Below are 18,619 nucleotides of genomic sequence, written 5' to 3'. Positions count from 1 at the left end.
GCACTCGTCAACAACTCGGTATAAGGGAACTGTGGGACGGCATTTCAAACTCCTTACGTACAGCTGCAACCGAAACCATTGGTTTTCGGAAAGTGCAAAAGAACAGCTGGTACGACGAGGAGTGCCGTGTCGCAGCGGAGAGAAAACAGGCTGCCTACCTCGCAACGTTACGATCGACCACTACACGTGCGGGATGGGATAGATACCGAGAGTTGAAGAGGGAAGCGAGACGCATTTGTAGACAGAAGAAGAAAGAGGCTGAAATGCGTGAGTACGAAGAGCTTGATAAGCTGGCCGACAGGGGTAATGCTCGAAAATTCTACGAAAAAATGCGGCGGCTTACGGAAGGTTTCAAGACCGGAGCGTATTCCTGTAGAACCCCCAAAGGTGATCTAGTCACTGATGCCCAGAGCATACTTAAATTATGGAGGGAACACTTCTCCAGCCTGCTGAATGGCAGTGAACGCACAACACCAGGAGAAGGAGAACCCGATTCCCCAATCGATGACGATGGAGCAGACGTTCCATTACCCGACCATTAAGAAGTTCGAATAGCAATTGCCCGCCTGAAGAACAACAAAGCGGCAGGGGCCGACGGATTGCCGGCCGAGCTATTCAAACACGGCGGCGAAGAACTGATAAGGTGCATGCATCAGCTTCTTTGTAAAATATGGTCGGACGAAAGCATGCCCAACGATTGGAATTTAAGTGTGCTATGCCCAATCCATAAAAAAGGAGACCCCACAATCTGCGCCAACTACCGTGGGATTAGCCTCCTCAACATCGCATATAAGGTTCTATCGAGCGTATTGTGTGAAAGATTAAAGCCCACCGTCAACAAACTGATTGGACCTTATCAGTGTGGCTTCAGACCTGGCAAATCAACAACCGACCAGATATTCACCATGCGCCAAATCTTGGAAAAGACCCGTGAAAAGAGAATCGACACACACCACCTCTTCGTCGATTTCAAAGCTGCTTTCGACAGCACGAAAAGGAGCTGCCTTTATGCCGCGATGTCTGAATTTGGTATCCCCGCAAAACTAATACGGCTGTGTAAACTGACGTTGAGTAACACCAAAAGCTCCGTCAGGATCGGGAAGGACCTCTCCGAGCCGTTCGATACCAAACGAGGTTTCAGACAAGGCGATTCCCTATCGTGCGACTTTTTCAACCTGCTTTTGGAGAAAATAGTTCGAGCCGCAGAACTAAATAGAGAAGGTACCATCTTCTATAAGAGTGTACAGCTGTTGGCGTATGCCGATGATATTGATATCATCGGCCTCAACACCCGCGCCGTTAGTTCTGCTTTCTCCAGGCTGGACAAGGAAGCACAGAAAATGGGTCTGGCAGTGAACGAGGGCAAGACGAAATATCTCCTGTCATCAAACAAACAGTCGTCGCATTCGCGACTTGGCACTCACGTCACTGTTGACAGTCATAACTTTGAAGTCGTAGATAATTTCGTCTATCTTGGAACCAGCGTAAACACCACCAACAATGTCAGCCTAGAAATCCAACGCAGGATAACTCTTGCCAACAGGTGCTACTTCGGACTGAGTAGGCAATTGAGAAGCAAAGTCCTCTCTCGACAAACAAAAACCAAACTCTATAAGTCACTCATAATTCCCGTCCTGCTATATGGTGCAGAGTCTTGGACGATGTCAACAACGGATGAGTCGACGTTGCGAGTTTTCGAGAGAAAAGTTCTGCGAAAGATTTATGGTCCTTTGCGCGTTAGCCACGGCGAATACCGCATTCGATGGAACGATGAGCTGTACGAGATATACGACGAAATCGACATAGTTCAGCGAATTAAAAGACAGCGGCTACGCTGGCTAGGTCATGTTGTCCGGATGGACGAAAACACTCCAGCTCTGAAAATATTCGACGCAGTACCCGCCGGGGGAAGCAGAGGAAGAGGAAGACCTCCACTCCGTTGGAAGGACCAAGTGGAGAAGGACCTGGCTTCGCTTGGAATATCCAATTGGCGCCACGTAGCGAGAAGAAGAAACGACTGGCGCGCTGTTGTTAACTCGGCTATAATCGCTTAAGCGTTTTCTACGCCAATTAAGAAGAAGAAGAACGTGAAATAACGGTGAACGGAGAAATAACGAGATAGCGGTGTTTCCCAGCTCGCACATTAGCTCCCTTTTCGTAGACCAGGTCACATACATATACTCTATAACCTGCTCATACAAAGCTATCAATTGCCAACAATGTATTACCGTTGAACAGCGATTAATCGAACGCTTAGTTTAATTACTCGGAATGCAATGATGTTTCTTTATTTTCAACTCATTCCGAGTGGAATAGTACGAAAGGTATGAGGTCATCAGTGAGCTAAATTTTAGCAGGAAAACATGTTCAGTCTATAATTTATATGTACAGGGCTTGCATCTTCTGACAACATTTTCTTTCTTAAAAAATTTAGCTGGGGAAGCAAAAATAAAGATTTGCAATTGAATTCAACAGAAGAGAGTATACATGTGAATATATATGGGGTATTCCATACCAAATCGACCACTTTTGAACCCGACCCCTTTAGATTTTGCTGAAACTTATCATCCTTTTCTACCCTTTGAAAAACATTTTTGAGAATTTTTTCAAAATTTTTTGTCCAACTTCAAAAAAGTTATGAATTTTTCAAAAATGTGAAAAAAGATATTGACTTTTGGGGATTTTTTTTTAGATTTTTGTTTTTGAATGAACTTTTCGAAAAAATACACGAAAAAAATTTAACACGATCAATTATATAAAATAATCGGGTTTTTTAAGTAAAATCGTCATTTTTTTTTGGAAGTTCGCCATTTTTTTCCCTCAAAAAAAACTTCAATTAATTTGACAACTATCCCTGCTAATCCCGGAGTGGGCCGATTTTTTTATATTTTTTTAATTTTTGAAAATTTGACAATTTTTTTTTAAATAAATTTTTTTTTTTCTCAAAAAAAACTTCAATTAATTTGACAACTATCCCTGCTAATTCCGAAGTGGGTTGATTTGGTATGGAATACCCCATATATATACATATATTATATCGGGTGATTTTTTAAGAGCTTGATAAATTTTAAAAAAAAAAAACGCATAAAATTTGCAAAATCTCATCGGTTCTTTATTTGAAACGTTAGATTGGTTCATGACATTTACTTTTTGAAGATAATTTCATTTAAATGTTGACCGAGGCTGCGTCTTAGGTGGTCCATTCGGAAAGTCCAATTTTGGGCAACTTTTTCGAGCATTTCGGCCGGAATAGCCCGAATTTCTTCGGAAATGTTGTCTTCCAAAGCTGGAATAGTTGCTGGCTTATTTCTGTAGACTTTAGACTTGACGTAGCCCCACAAAAAATAGTCTAAAGGCGTTAAATCGCATGATCTTGGTGGCCAACTTACGGGTCCATTTCTTGAGATGAATTGTTCTCCGAAGTTTTCCCTCAAAATGGCCATAGAATCGCGAGCTGTGTGGCATGTAGCGCCATCTTGTTGAAACCACATGAGTCAACATTTAAATGAAATTATCTTCAAAAAGTAAATGTCATGAACCAATCTAACGTTTCAAATAAAGAACCGATGAGATTTTGCAAATTTTATGCGTTTTTTTTAAAAAAAAGTTATCAAGCTCTTAAAAAATCACCCGATACATATATGTATATACTAATTATACCAGTAAAACTCGTCGCTATGCTATCTCTCGTTGATTATGCCAGTTTATGTGAATTATACCAGTTGGTTGTTTGATTCGCTACATAGCATAATTTCCGAGAAACGGAAATGAATTTATAGCAATTACTTAGCTGAGACTTAACGCGAGTTTTCCTATCATAAATAACAAAAAATACATTATATTCTGAATAATTTTATGGCTTTTGAGACATATTAAACAAATGATCTGTTCGCGGCATTTTTTTGTAAATGTTCGCAGTTGTTAACGAAGCGTTTTTATGTACAAACATATAAATCTACATACCATATATGCATATATATTTATTTGTCTTCACTGACGAGTGTTTACTAGAAAAGTTCACTGACTTATATTTCTTTCGCACTTTTCCCCATTCACAGACCAGCTAATATAATATAAATAAAGTTTACAGCTGACGGTTAGTCAAAGAGACAAAGGCGTGATACGGCTTATCACTGACGACACCGTAAGCTACATATGTTAAAAGATAAACATTGTGACAAAAGAGTGCCCCAAATTGTAGTTTAAATTCTCCGGATAAATGATATTTTAAAAATTAAGTTGGTAGGACTGTCCTTGATTACTATGCCAAATATGAGCGTGATTCTTCAACCAGTCCTAGTAGTACGTTGCGATTTTTACAATGGATAAAAATATCGAACAAAGAATTTGTCTCAAATTTTGTACTTCCCCAGCGGGATATGGTAGACATTGGTAAGCGAGCAAGGCAAACGATCGCTTACTCCGACCGATGAAAATTAACACGGCGATGTCCTACGAAAAGTAACAGATCACCCCTTTCGCTTACCATAGGGACGAAGAATTCTTCGATGCCACAGTTAACGATTAATTCTTCGATGCCATAGTTAACGAAGAATTCTTCGATGCCAAAGTAAACGAAGAATTCTTCGATGCCACAGTTACCGATGAATTCTTCGATGCCATAGTTAACGAAGAATTCTTCGATGCCATAGTTAACAAAGAATTCCATCATGCCACAGTTAAATTCGATACAATCGTTATAAAGGTTTTATTTTTTGCGAAATGCACTTAAAAATTGTTATAACAAAATGTGTTTAACTGAACTGAATTATTACAAATTGAAATAGTTTAAAAACGTTAAATACATATTATATATGTATAGTATATATAAAATGATCAAAGGTTGAAAACAGCAGGTTTTAAAAAACGTTAAATATATATACAGGCGGGTAACTAGCGGAAAGAACCGGGATGCTGCGAAAGCGGAGATGTTGGTCGAACGACGTCGTAACGAAGAAAGCTGCGCGAGATCCTTTCTCGTTCCTTTTTGTTCGAATTGGTATGCTGCTTTTAATTTTGTGGCTGAGCCTCTTTTCGTTTTTTATCCAAGCAACGAGACTTGAAGAAACGGCCTTTGGCGAGTTTGATACTTTTTTGAATTTGGTGTATATACTCCGACTCGGTGAAACCTTCAACTTTCACACATTCTACAAAAAAAGTTGAAAGAGTATGTTTTTAAATGTCTTTTTGAGAACATTCTTTTATTTTTTATTCTAAGTTTAAACACAAAAAAATAAACAAAATTTTTAATTAAAATAGTAGCTCACCTGATCACGACAAACTTTTTGCTTGATGATTTGACGAAATAATGAAAAAATTTACTTATAAATTTTATTCCATCAATTTGTATTTGTCGTTTTTCATGTACTTACTTGATTTGTAAATATGAACACAGTAGAATTTAGCCGTATAGCTTACTTTTATGCATTACCTGGTATCGAAGAATTCTACATAGGATTTTCTTCGAAGTATTCTTCAAGAAAAATGTAAGCGAAGTTCCGCATAGCTTACTTTTATGCATTACCAGGTATCGAAGAATTCTACATCGAATTTTCTTCGAAGTATTCTTCAAAGAAAAATGTAAGCGGTGAACCATTATCCCGCTGGATCCAATCAAATTTCGAGTGCGGAATCGCTGTGTTTCAGTTTTATCAAAAACACAAACCTACGAGTGATACGAAGCCTTCAAAGACGGTCGAGAGATCGTTGAAGACATGCCTCGTTCTGGACGGTTTTTGACCTCCGACCTGATGAAAATATTAAAAAAGTGAAGGATATGGTGCTTGAAACTCGTCAGACAAGAGAGCTCGATATCTCTCGTGAGTCCGTTCGAATAATTTTGGATATTTTGCGTATGAAACGCGTTATTGCTCGACTTGTCCCGATAAACCTGAATATGAGAAAGAAAAGACCAATGTAAACAGGTCACTTTGGACATGCTTGATCGTGCGAATTTCGATCCCATATTCATTGAGAACATTATAACTGCCGATAAGTCTCGGGTTTATGTGTTTGACATACTTACATACAAGTCAACAATCATCGGAATGGAAAAACGAGCCGAATCAAAAAAACATGCAAAAGCATGAATATATTCCAGAGGACAGACAGTCAATAAGGAGTTCTAGTTCGCTGTACTGAGGTGTTTGCGTGAGGACATCCGTCGAAAACGGCCGGAATTGTGGAATAACAATTCATGGGTTTTATTCGATGATAATGCACCATCGCATCGAGCTACAATTGTGATTGAATTTTAAACCAAAAACGCAATGAATAGCATCGATCAAAATTCGCTGAAGGAGCTGAAGGCCATCCCAAGGCCATTACGTTGAAGGCTACAAAATAAATATTTATGAATAATTAAATATTTTGCCTTCTATTTACAATTTCAGGGAACTTTTTTGTCACAATGTACACATATGTATTGTAGGGGCGTGTTTTGGCGAGATATTGAGAACATTTTCTGTGATTTGCGTTAAATATGAAATATGTATGTTTGTATGTTTGATTTACGCACTCGGCTACTTTTATCGTAGACTCGTATTTTGCGGTTGTAATACGTTTTTGGTTGACTAGAGCATTGTAACTTTGGCAATTCTGTTTGTGGTTTTATGGTTTCTGACTTTCAAGTGCTTGTAGATAATGTGGAGGTGTAAAATTGTGTGTATGAATATATATGCTTATATTATACTCGTCAGATATTGGCTGGCATTTCATTAAGTGGATATTTAGGTCAGTCGTAAGGTCATTCAAATATGCGTGGTAGTCTAATAAATAAGATCATTGCTCTTTTGTGATTTTTTAAGTGCGTTCGTAATTATCCGCATCTTCCGCAGAATCTTTCTCTCGAAAACTCGTAACCTCGACTCATCAGATGTTGTTATCGTCCACTGCACCATATAGCGGGGCGGCTATAATGAGTAACTTATAGAATTTGGTCTTTGTTCGTCGAGAGAAGACTTTACTTCTCAATTGCTTACTCAGTCCAAAGTAGCACCTGTTGGTAAGAGTTATTCTGCGTTGGATTTCGAGGCTCACATTGTTGTTGCTGTTAATTCTGGTTCCAAGATAGACGAAATTATCTAGGACTTCGAAGTTATGATTGTCAACAGTGACGTTGGAGCCATGTGGCAAGTGCGACGACTGTTTGTTTGATGTGAGGAGATATTTCGTCTTGTCCTTGTTCAGAACCGGTCCCAGTCTGGAGCGTTGTTAAGGCCAATGATATCAATGTCGGCAGCTGTATACTCTTGCTGAAGAGTGATCGATCTGAACTTTTCGATCGAGAGACAGTAAAGTAGTTTTTTGAAATTTCTTGTGCTGGAATCTACTACTACGACGTTGGGTCATATTGTTTAGTTTGTGTATCATAAGGTAAAAGAAAAAACGATATTCGAAATTTGTACGACTTTCGGGTTACTTTTCGTTCGTTAAATGAATCTATTAAGTGGTTACCGGTATTAAAGATTTTGTCAAGGTTGTAAGTGTAACTAACGAAATGCCGACTTTTGTACTAACACTACATTGGGTGTCTATTTTGGTTAACGGGGCGAGTAGGTAGTGGTAAAGAACCTCCTTAGTGCCCGAGTCATGCTGTTGATGCATGTGACTGCATCAAAAATAGCTCAGAGGCCACCCTCTAATGCCATACAAAGGGGGCAATGCTTTTCAAATCTCAACTGCTCGACCTTTTTGTCATCAGATTTTACTTTCCCCATAGAAAGAGGGTTCAATTTTAATGATAAGTTGATACAGTGATACTTAAGAGTTATCGATTTATCGAAATAAAAGGTAATGTGAGTTCCATTTAAAAACAATTTGTATTCTACATACATAGTCGTAATCTTTCTTTCTACAATACAAAAGTATGTATGTACATACATATATATGTACACATCGTAAATTACTTGTGGTCACGCGTAGTTTTTTTACAATTCGTAAAACCCACCACTGTCATGGCCGATCAGGAAATGGTTCAATTGCCCGCATTAGCACTTGTGTCTATCATCTTAGTAGTAACTATTTTACATAGATACATGTATATGCTTATTCTATACTATTTAAATATATATAATAGGGCCGATCAAAAAGGGAAGGTTTTGTTTTTTGCTTGGTACTCTGAAAAATTGGTTGATAGACATCTCTAGGAAAGGCTATCCAAGTATGAGCTCTTAATCGTTGCAAGAAGATTCTACGCCTAACGACTCGCTTTATTTGGGAGAGAAGGTTCCAAGACAAACTAAAGGTAGACTGTTGGCGGAAGCCTTCCACACACTAGCGGAACTTGCAACATCTACACAGAAGGATCCAAGGTAGCCAATGGAGTGGGAGTCAGACTTATTGCTCGGAGATGGATCTCAGGCGACCCTTCAAGCTTCCGGATTACTGCAGTGTCTTCCAGGCGGAAGTATTTACAATTGGGAAAGAAAGCCGAGAAAGGTAACAACGTAGGAAATAACATAAAAATGATAAATATATACGTTGCATATATACTAGGTTCCAGACCACAAAGGAGTTCCGGGTAAAGAAGCAGCTGATAAGATTGCCAAAAGTACCTTTCCTCTGGCTATTGAACAAATACAGGAAATACGGAAGTCACTAAGAACGATATACAATGAAATTTACGAGGGCGAGATGGAATGCGTTAAGTACATGCAGGATCGCCAAGATCATGTGCAATAGACCCTTAAGAAAACTCATTTGCTTCTTACTCACACGTTCTCGAAAGGAATGCCGGACGGTTGTTGGCCTCTTGACAGGCCACAATTAACTAGTATCACATGCGAGCCGGATGGACATAAGTGATAACGATACATGCAAAAAGTGCAGAGAAGTTAACATGAGAAAGACGCTGGAACACCTTATACATATGGTTTTGTTCAGCACTATCTATAACTCGACTCAAGTATCCAGAAGCTTCGAAGTTCAAATGACTGGACGAAGTATCAAACGTAGACATCAATTCACTCTTAAAGTTCAAATTAAACTGAACCTCCATCTGGCATTACTAAAGACCAGTAGGTCTATGTATGACGTGATAGCCGGCCAGTATAACCTAACCTAATGCTTCTCTAAAAATGTCCACAACATTCAAGTTTCTTGACGCACCCTAATACATATACAAGTAGCATCTGTAATACCACACGTGTGTTGTAAAGAAATTTACAGTTGAGTGCATGCGCTTGACAGTCGCCGAACATTCGACGTTACGTAACATTCTTTGATACATATCTATGCTTCTCTGGATTCACTATACCGGTAGTTCTTTGACACTTGTTTGGCATACGGGTATGCGTGTTTGGGCTTAGTAAGGTACATTAAACCCGCATGCAAATTATTTTCCTCGCAGAAGGTGTGAGTTACAATGATAAACTTTGGAGTGATGTGTTCTTTGTAGAACAGGGTAAATAGTTTTTCAAAGCAAAAAAAAAAAATCATAGTTGGATGAAATTCATTGGAAAAGAAAATGAAATAACAAAAATAAAAGGAACAAGAAGTTACGTGTGATTTGAGGTCTGGGCAAGGAAGGGGTGGTGGTTGCAGTTTTATAAGTATTTTTCTTCACTTCATTTTGACTTAATATCGGAAAAGGTTTCTAATTTTCAATTGAAAACTCTCACGTCAAAATATCAGATGTTTTCAAAAAGTCTGTTTAACAGGGACTTTTTTTTGACAGTTTTTCAGAAAATTTGATTATTTCTGAATGCATAACTTTTATATAAAAAATGGCAAACTGTTTCCTCTCAAACTTTATATCACAATCTCTTACCGTATTATGTTTTCTGCCATTTCACACGCTTATAAAACACATTGCTGTGATTGACAGTTCAATCGCGATACTGTGACAACTCATTCATATAATCACACGCTGCAGCTTACAAACTCTCGCACTTTAATGTGCGTTTATGCGCTCTCATGCATGTCACTCGTGTCACAAGAAGTGAGCGCATACCAGCTGATTGTGACAGCTATCAGCTTTCAAACGGCATAACGAAAGAGCGGGCTATAGCTGATATGAAATGTATTCCGATTTATATGTATTTACGCGGTTATGTGTTTATACAAAGCAGATCAGTTTCAAGAAAAGCATCAGAAAATATTATATGTTGACCGTACAAAGGAAACGTAAAAAAATTTAATATTTACACTACTTGATACCTCTCGCGAGTCCATGGAATGCAGGTAACTGTGTCAGCGCGCCAAAAAGGCCAAACGAAACGGAAAAGAAATTTGACCGCACTCACACCGCACCATAGCTGGGGTTTCATTTGCATGCTTGGTGTTTTCGTTTACATTTCATTTTTATTTTTAGCCAACTTGCCTTTATTATATAAGTAATAGTAGGTAAATAAAGGCTTAAGAGCATAAAGTGGCTTATGGAAAAGTGTAAATATGTTTTTGTTATGCAAAGCATCTGTTGTTGGAAAATTTTGCACTGGTTCTTCGTATTAAAAAATATATTTGTTTACTTACGCTTTTTAATTATAACTCACCGAGTGGAAGGGATGTTTACATCACTTCCTTGTTTATTGTTTTCGTTAATAGAAATGTAAATTAGTTTCTGCTAAATATTTCATTATTTTTATATTTTGTATACCCAGAAACTTTTGTGGTACATTTTTGATGCTAAAAATAAAAGTATTTGCTTCCGCGCTAAAAAAAACTTTATATTTGGCCATAACATACCCTTCATACTATGTGTACATACATGTAAGATTTTAGGAACTTGTTAAGACTATATGTATATGATTCATATTTGCTGAGGAAAGTTTGGAAATTTCTGCGTAGGCTTAATTAAAATGGAACAACTAAATGCTCAGTCTCCTTTGAATTTGTACTAAAGCCAAATTTAGTTGACTTTTGAAGTGGTTAACCTTATCTTAGTGCACCAGTATAATTTGGTCGACGGCGGTGAGGACCAAGAAATTTGATTCTATTAACTGCCAGCCATCAATTATCGAATGAAATTAAAATACATATTTATTTTCACTCCTGCCTCACTCATTTTTTTTAACTCACTCAAGTCCAGACTAATTAGATGATATTGGCGAGCTGAAGTTATGAACTGTTTATATCCAGTTCACTAAATAAGCAATGGATCTGAGGTCGCAGCGCGACTGCCATGAATATATCCCACGCTTTGTAATTCGAAAAACGGGATAACGGGACAACTGGACAACTGGAAATTCAGATATGCTTCTATACTACTATGAACAAAAAATTGTTAAACTTCGTTCATAATTTTAAAATTCCTAATTTATTGTTCAAAATCTATGTGGTCCCTCTCAATGTAATCTCCTTGGCTCCAATACACTTGTGTCAACGTTTTTACCAATCCTCGAAAGTAAATTTTCGGAATAGTCTTCAATACGCGTGTCTTCAATTGACCCAAATGGTTTCCCCGGCGCGCCCGTTTGAGTTTGCTGAATAGCCAGAAGTCACGCGGTGCTAAATCAAGCGAATGCGGTGGTTGCGGCACGATATGGGTTAAAAAATGCAGGGAGAATCAGCAGTCAGAATCAGGGAGAAACAAAGAGTTGTCGGCCTATAATTCCGGCATCTTTTTGCAAATAGCTTCAGGCAAACTACGCATTACACTCAAAAAGTATTCCTTGTTGACAGAATGAAATTCGGTGCACCACACCTCGATAATCGAAGAAAACTGTCACATTACCGAGATTATTGACCTGCTTTCATGCGTTTTTTTTTGGCTTCGGCTCACCTTTGCCACGATATTCGGCCGGTCTTTTCCGGGTCGTAAGCATAGTTTCATTATTCATCGCCATTAATAATACATACTTTCATGACATCCTGGTAGTCGGAAAGCATTCTTTTATAGACGTTAAGTGATGCTGTTTTTTGAACAAATGGAGTGATTTTGGAACCAATCGCGCTTTCACTTTTCTTAGGCCCAAATGATCTTTCAAAATAGTTTTCAATGATCCTTTCGATATTCCACTGACGATGTCAGTAAGATCCCTGACTGTTAACTGTCGATTCTCAAGCACCAATGTCTTTATTTTATTGACGTGTTGATCATCAGTTAAGGGGGTATTCTGGTCTAGAAATTTAAAAAACCCGATTTTATATTTATATTTTCAAAGTATAACTATTCAAGAATATGTGTACAAGAGGATTTTTCAAAATTCAAATTATTTTCGGAGATATAGGCACTTTTATGACCCGGAATGCAAACTGGTTCGGCCGGAACTAGTCGAACAAAAGACATTACGCGAAACTTTAAACGCGTTTTTCTCAAAACTGACTTTTTCGGAACGATACCCACAATTTCTCAGGTTCTACTGGGCCGATTTACATGAAATTTTTATAAAGTCTTCTTAATAGGCTTGTCTATGGTTGTAACTAGCCCCATCCCCAAATTTTTATTTTTATTATTTTTAAAAAATTCGAAATAGTCAGAAAAAGTGATCCAAAAAAACTTTTTTTTAGGCAGTCGCCATTTTGTGAAAAAAAATTTTCACCACTTTTACGTAGTTCCGGAAATTGCGACTTTATTCTAGATTAATAATCTTTTTTTTTTGTTTCAGATAACTAGGAGAGTTGAAATCATGGGTATGGTCACGTGGAAATTTTTAGAGACCCCCCACTTCGTCAGCTCATAATTTTTGAAATTTTTTACTTTTTTTAGTTTTTAATTTTTTCTGTACTCTTCTAAAATTAACAAATAACTAATAAAAAATGGATAGTAAAAATATAAATTGCCTTTTTTTTACGAAACTTTAAAAATTACCTGAAATTCATGCTTCTAGACCAGAATACCCCCTTAATGTTGATGGCCGTCTTGGACATGGTTAGTCGTCTTCCGTTCTCGACCCTCTTTTAATAATTTGTATCAATCAAAAACACTTGCTCGGGGACAAATAATATTCACCGAAGGCCTTTTCCAACATTCTGAACATTTCGGCACCAGAAATCTGATTCCGCACAGAAAATTTAATGAAACTTCTTTGGTGAATAATGTCACTCATCGTAAAAATTCACTTTATATACTTCAGAAAGACAAGCTTATACTCAACACTAGTGACTATTTTGATGAGGTATTTGGCACAGATGTCACTAACAGTCAAACAAACCTAGAAAAAAAAATTTCTGCGAATGGGGTTTCGGACGAAATTTAAATTAACAAGTCTTACTATTTTTTGCCATTTTAAAAGAAAACTTCGCTATTTTTCAGCTTATGCAGGTATGCTCTTGATTTAACATCACTTCCTTTGCTTGTCAAAACAATCTAATACCAATTAGTCATCTAGATAAGATAATCTGTTTTAAAGAGTTTACCGACGAAATTTGAAGTGTTGAGATTAATCATCTAAAAATATAAAAAAAATACTCCATACATCAGTATAAGCTGTCATATCACAAAAAAAAAAAAACAAAGAAAATCGAACGTTTTGCAAAACTCGTTTGCCTGATAAAACTAATTTTAGAGCAAGAAATAATATGATAACCAAGGAAAAAGCACCTTTGCCTTTTTTAGTATCTTCAAGTTATTTGCAGAACTCGTCTTTACGATCTAGGCAGCCGATAAAAAACCAAACGGTGTTCCCAGCAAGCGCACTTTTAGATTACTATTTGTAAATACTAAAAAAGCGCATTTTTTACTTTTTGCTTTATGATTTAATTATTGTTCTTATATTTACTTTTGCAATCATACATTTTATTTTATGAAGTATTGCTTGACGTCAATGGTTCTTTTTTACTTTCTATTTGATTGTCGACTTCCCCACATTAGATATAAAAAATATAAATAAGTATAGGTAAAATCAATGTTTCTTTTCTGTTTTCTTACAAAATTATTATGTTAAATCAAAGCAAATATTTGCATTAGCTGTAAAATTCCTGAAATTTCTACGAAACCCAAAGTAAACCAAACTCTACAGTTACAAATGTTAGACTTCGGCGATAAGGAAGGTGAAATTTATTGGCGGCAGCATTATCAAGTAATTCCAAACATCGCCCAATTAATACTCTTTAATCGCCAAATAGTCATGGGTAAATTGTGACAGTGGCTTAGTGAATTACCTGCCATTGGAAGAAATGGAAAATGCGTAGAAATTTTTAATAGAGGTTAGTAGGGAAAATACTCGTATATATTATATAATTTTTTTCACTACTACTAACGTTCTGTAGTAAGCTCTGTGTATGAAATATTACATTTTCTTACTTTTAAATATTCGTGCTCGGAGCTAGTACGAAGAATAAGGAGCTTAAGTTAAGTTATGTTTTTACTGAAAAATGTAGATTTGAAAATAGGAAGCTTTTATGGAAGTCTAATATTGAAAAAAGAGCAAGAAAGGCGTTGATTGCCTTGGAATGCTGCTGAGGAGCCATTGGCAAAAGTGGTTCTCTGGCTCTCTTAGTCTAGCCCATTAATTTTTTATGTGGTGTTTGTGTGGTGGAGGCCCTAGAAAAGACCACACTTGCAGGGAAGTTCGAGAGGGTTCAACGAGCAGCGCTCATAAGCATTTGTGGTTTACTAAGGTCCACTTATACCATGGCACTAAAGGTCATTTTGCAAATAGTGCACACAGATATCGTCGGCGCCAGGCTACAGCGGAATCGCAGGTAACTGTAAAGCTGATGAGCAGGCAAGATATCCTTCCTAGCCTTAGCTTCGCTATCCATTTATTAGGAACGAAACGGTGCTCCACTTTCCTTCTGTGTTCTCCTACTGCATAGATGGGCTTCGCGGGAGCCCGCGCTACCGTCGGTTTATACGTTGTCGCAAAGTCGTTTGGGCCTAAGATTGATCGTAAGAGATGCAGTGAGCTCTTTGCCCTCAGTAAGGCTAGCCTCCTGCTCTATAAAGCTGAGAATCTTATCGGATGTCAGTTGAAGAACTTGTATGGAAGTATACGAGGTGGAATCATTTCAACACTTGTTTCTTCATTGTCCCGTGTGTGCGAGATTAGATGTCCTACGCAACTGGTGGTAATAGAAATTAAATTTTTAATTTATTGTTTTGCTGATTTATGACTTATGAGGTACAGTCTTTAGAACGAATCAGATGATTGCAAGAAACTACTTGGAGAAGAGTGCATCATGGTCTTTAACCGAAAGCATGCGGACCTAACTTTGGAAGTTTTCAATCGGCATCATTAAGCGACATTTTGTGGTCGTCCGGTGTTCTTACTTGTCTGTATTTACCTGATTTGCAGCATATTAGGGCTGCGTAATATATGAACGGCCGGCTTATTGCCCTGTATGTCAACGTTTCTATGTCCTTGCCCCAGGTGTTGCTGGCTAGCGAATTGAGGATATTGTTGCGGCTCTGCACTTTGTTAATGATCGTGGTCGTATTTGGAGTGGAGTAGACAGCCTGTCATACATAACATCCCAAATTTTGGGTTCCAGTTGATAAATATTTGCTTGTTTAAATCCTAATTTAAGTAAGAAATTTATTCTTGCTAATGGATTTGTATGAACGCGCAATTCAAGTTCATACTTTTGCTGCTGTCCGCTACTTCTTTCATTACCGTGGAAGTTTACCGTGGTGAACTTGTTATTGCTCTAAGAAAGACTAAACCTCTGAATTATACCGCCAATTAGGTTTTATGACCTCTGTGCACGAACGTCTTTCCGATCTCGTTAGTAGTTCATTAAATATACCAACTTGCTCCACAGTGCCTTGTTTTACACGAAATCCGAATTGTCTGTAGACAACATTTTTTTTGACGGATTATAGGAGTTGGAGTAACGCTGGGTCCAGTGTATTGAATTAAAAGGAGACTATATACAAGAATAAATAGATATTTTTCCAAAAATTTCGAATTTCTTTTTTCGGCTTGTATTTACGGACGGTCCTCGTATCTGAGCTTGTAATAGTTGAATATTATATCAAATGGTGTTTATTTATTTAATCGTAGCTCGTAAAATGTTTGCAAAGAACAAACATAACTTAGACAAATATAATTTTCTGGGAATAAGTCGGTAGTATAAAAAAATTTTACGGCCGCCTGAGTTTCTAGCAATTACTACAAAACAAATATTTATTTAAGAAGACGAAATTAAACTGCAGTTCGCGGATTTTCAAGTTACTGCAATGAAATGGTTGCAATTCGAAGGCGCAAATCGCTAATTAAAATGAGTATCGAGCAAAAAGCCAGCTAACTGAACTGAAAGTATTAGCATATATTTCCTATATCGAAACATATATACATATATACATGTATATTCCCATTTACAAATAATTAATTGTTGCATGGACTCCACCTGCTTTTTATCACCAACGGCTTTGGCTCATTTAGAAAATCCGCAATTGCGTTTATATTTTCTTTATGCGCCGCATCTTTTATTCCGACGGCTTGTTTGCATTATCTCTGTATGTGAGTAAACACCAGTTCGGCCAACAGCTTTTTGGGGCCACCTGGCGCACTTTGAAAGCGATTTCTGTTGCGTAAAATGTGTAAATATAAAGTTAAAGCGCCACAGCAGACGCGTTCGGTGGAGCACATACACACTCAAACATAAAGGGTGATCCAATTCGATGTTTCCTACTTTTTAAAGATAAAACACAGAAACTTCACATTTAATGGGAATGTTTATTATCATTCGAAAGAACATTCTTTGGCGTTTATTTTTTGAAGATTATCTCTTTCAAATGTTGGCCGCGGCTACTTCTCAGATGATCCATCCATTGAGTTCAATTTTCGATGACTCGTTCGAGTATTTCGAGTGGTAGCTGGCCAATGACACGCGTGATGTTTTGCTCTAAGGCTTGAGCCGAAGCGGCGTTCGCATAGACTTCAGACCTTACATATCCTCACACAAAAAAATCTAACGGCGTGATAGCACACGTTCTTGGTGGCCAAATAATCTGTTCACCGAAGTGTTCTCTCAATAAATATATTGTATGAAGCGTTATGTGGGAAGTGGCGCCGTCTTGTTTAAACTTAATGTCGCCGAGATCACGAACTTTATTTTCAGGCATCAAATAGTCGGTTATCACCGCGCGATTACGGTTACTTGTTCACCGGCATCATTTGTAAAGAAATATGGATTGATGATTCCACCGGCCCACAAACCACACCAAATCGTTGTTTTTTCTGGATGAAATGGTAGCTTTGGAATCTCTTGACGTTGCTCTTCGTCCCAAATGAAATTTTGCTTGTTTGCATACCCATTGAGCCAGAAATGGGCATCATCGTTGAATAAAATTTGGCTCAAAAACGTCGGATCTTCTTGGAACTTTTTAAGAGCCTATAGAGCGAAGCAATGTCGCTTGAGAAGGTGTTACGGCTTCAGTTCTTGCACAGCTGTATTTTGTACGCTTTCAATTTGAGATTTCGACGTAAAATGCGCCAAGTCGTTTCCTACGTCAGTCCAAGTTGCTGCGAACGGCGCCGAATCGACTCTCCATGGTCTTCGTGTATACTCTCAGCTACAGCTGCCACATTTTTTCTTCACTGCGTGCTGGACGTGGTCTATTTGGTCGAATATTATCCAATAGTGAATGCTGAATATAAATAAAAAAATAACATGACAACTTGGCACGATTCACGCTTAATCTGTCAAAAAAAAACTATTGAAAAAATACCTCTACTTAATTCACCCGTTATATAAGCATAAATAGTTTCATACAACATTTAGTGCACACTTTCCAAATATCTAAATTTCTTGTTGTTAGTGGGCGTTCAGACGCGCACTTTTTTGTCGCTCATTATCGGCAGATTCTCTTTTGGCGTCCAGTCCAAGTTCAGCACCTCGAGTGGAGCTTTTCTGTCTTCATTTCACCCAATGTTTGCAAATGTGTTTGCGTTTCGGCTACGCGACAGTTACAAGGGATTACCATAAATATATTAAATACCCGCTATTAATATTTTGAAGACCAAATTTATGATGGGAATTTCCTAATCTATCGGGTGTACTAAATACTCGTGAATTTTTATATCATATTTTTTTTCACAAACTATTCATGAAATTAAATTTATTGTTTGAATTAAAATTATTTTTGAACTAAGTCCTTTACGGTCAAAAGAAATATACATATATGTATTATCACATATTATTATTATAATATAAATATAAAAAGTAAAAGTAACTCCGTTTTTGCTATTAAATAATTTAATTAGATATTTTTGAGCATTATATTTGTATCCTTATTTACCATTTTCTGAAAAAAACCGGCTTGGGTGACAAATAAATCCGTGTGCGAACTGGCATTTATTTGTGTGTACGCCATGTTGTATGATCAACTTTCTTCCTTTCTCTCATCCACTTCGCCTTGCGGTTTAATTTCATGCGATAAGCGGGTGGTAAATGAACTGGAAATGTGCAAACAACGAATTCGGTCGTTTGTGTACAACATGTTATTATACCGTTATGTTTGTTCCGTTCTTGCATGGCAAATTATTGATTTTCCATGTTGTTTATGTAATGCCAAAATTAAACGGAAATGGTAAGCGATTTTGCGAAGAGTGCGCGTGAAGCGTCAATTAGTTAAAGGTGATGAATAAAGTAAATATGTTTGGTTTTTTTGGAAAATGTGGTTGTGTTATAACCCCACGTGGCTATAACCGTGACCGTTTTTCTAGTTACGCAATTCCAAAGACAGGATAAATTTGAATATTTGTCTGCATACCTTTCGCCAAAAGAAGGA

General features: G+C 37.5%; 2 protein-coding genes and 1 long non-coding RNA gene across 6 annotated transcripts in view; 2 read left to right on the top strand and 1 right to left on the bottom strand.

Moving 5' to 3' along the window:
* Nucleotides 1-18,619, top strand: part of LOC126757034 (stomatin-like protein 2, mitochondrial) — a 385,292-nt gene that overhangs the window by 233,579 nt on the left and 133,094 nt on the right. The window lies entirely within an intron of this gene.
* Nucleotides 1-18,619, top strand: part of LOC126757009 (uncharacterized) — a 158,892-nt gene that overhangs the window by 13,934 nt on the left and 126,339 nt on the right. The gene's annotated exons all lie outside the window — the stretch shown is intronic.
* LOC126757066 (uncharacterized) lies at nucleotides 5,330-5,601 on the bottom strand. Its single transcript, XR_007666682.1, has 2 exons — nucleotides 5,525-5,601; nucleotides 5,330-5,431 (listed from the first exon to the last, which is right to left on the bottom strand). It is a non-coding gene; the product is annotated as an uncharacterized LOC126757066 (long non-coding RNA).

Source organism: Bactrocera neohumeralis, chromosome 4 (assembly GCF_024586455.1).
Source record: "Bactrocera neohumeralis isolate Rockhampton chromosome 4, APGP_CSIRO_Bneo_wtdbg2-racon-allhic-juicebox.fasta_v2, whole genome shotgun sequence".
Classification (NCBI taxonomy): domain Eukaryota; kingdom Metazoa; phylum Arthropoda; class Insecta; order Diptera; family Tephritidae; genus Bactrocera; species Bactrocera neohumeralis.
The sequence above is the reverse complement of the archived record's forward strand: the minus strand, read 5'-3'. Positions and strand labels throughout refer to the sequence as shown.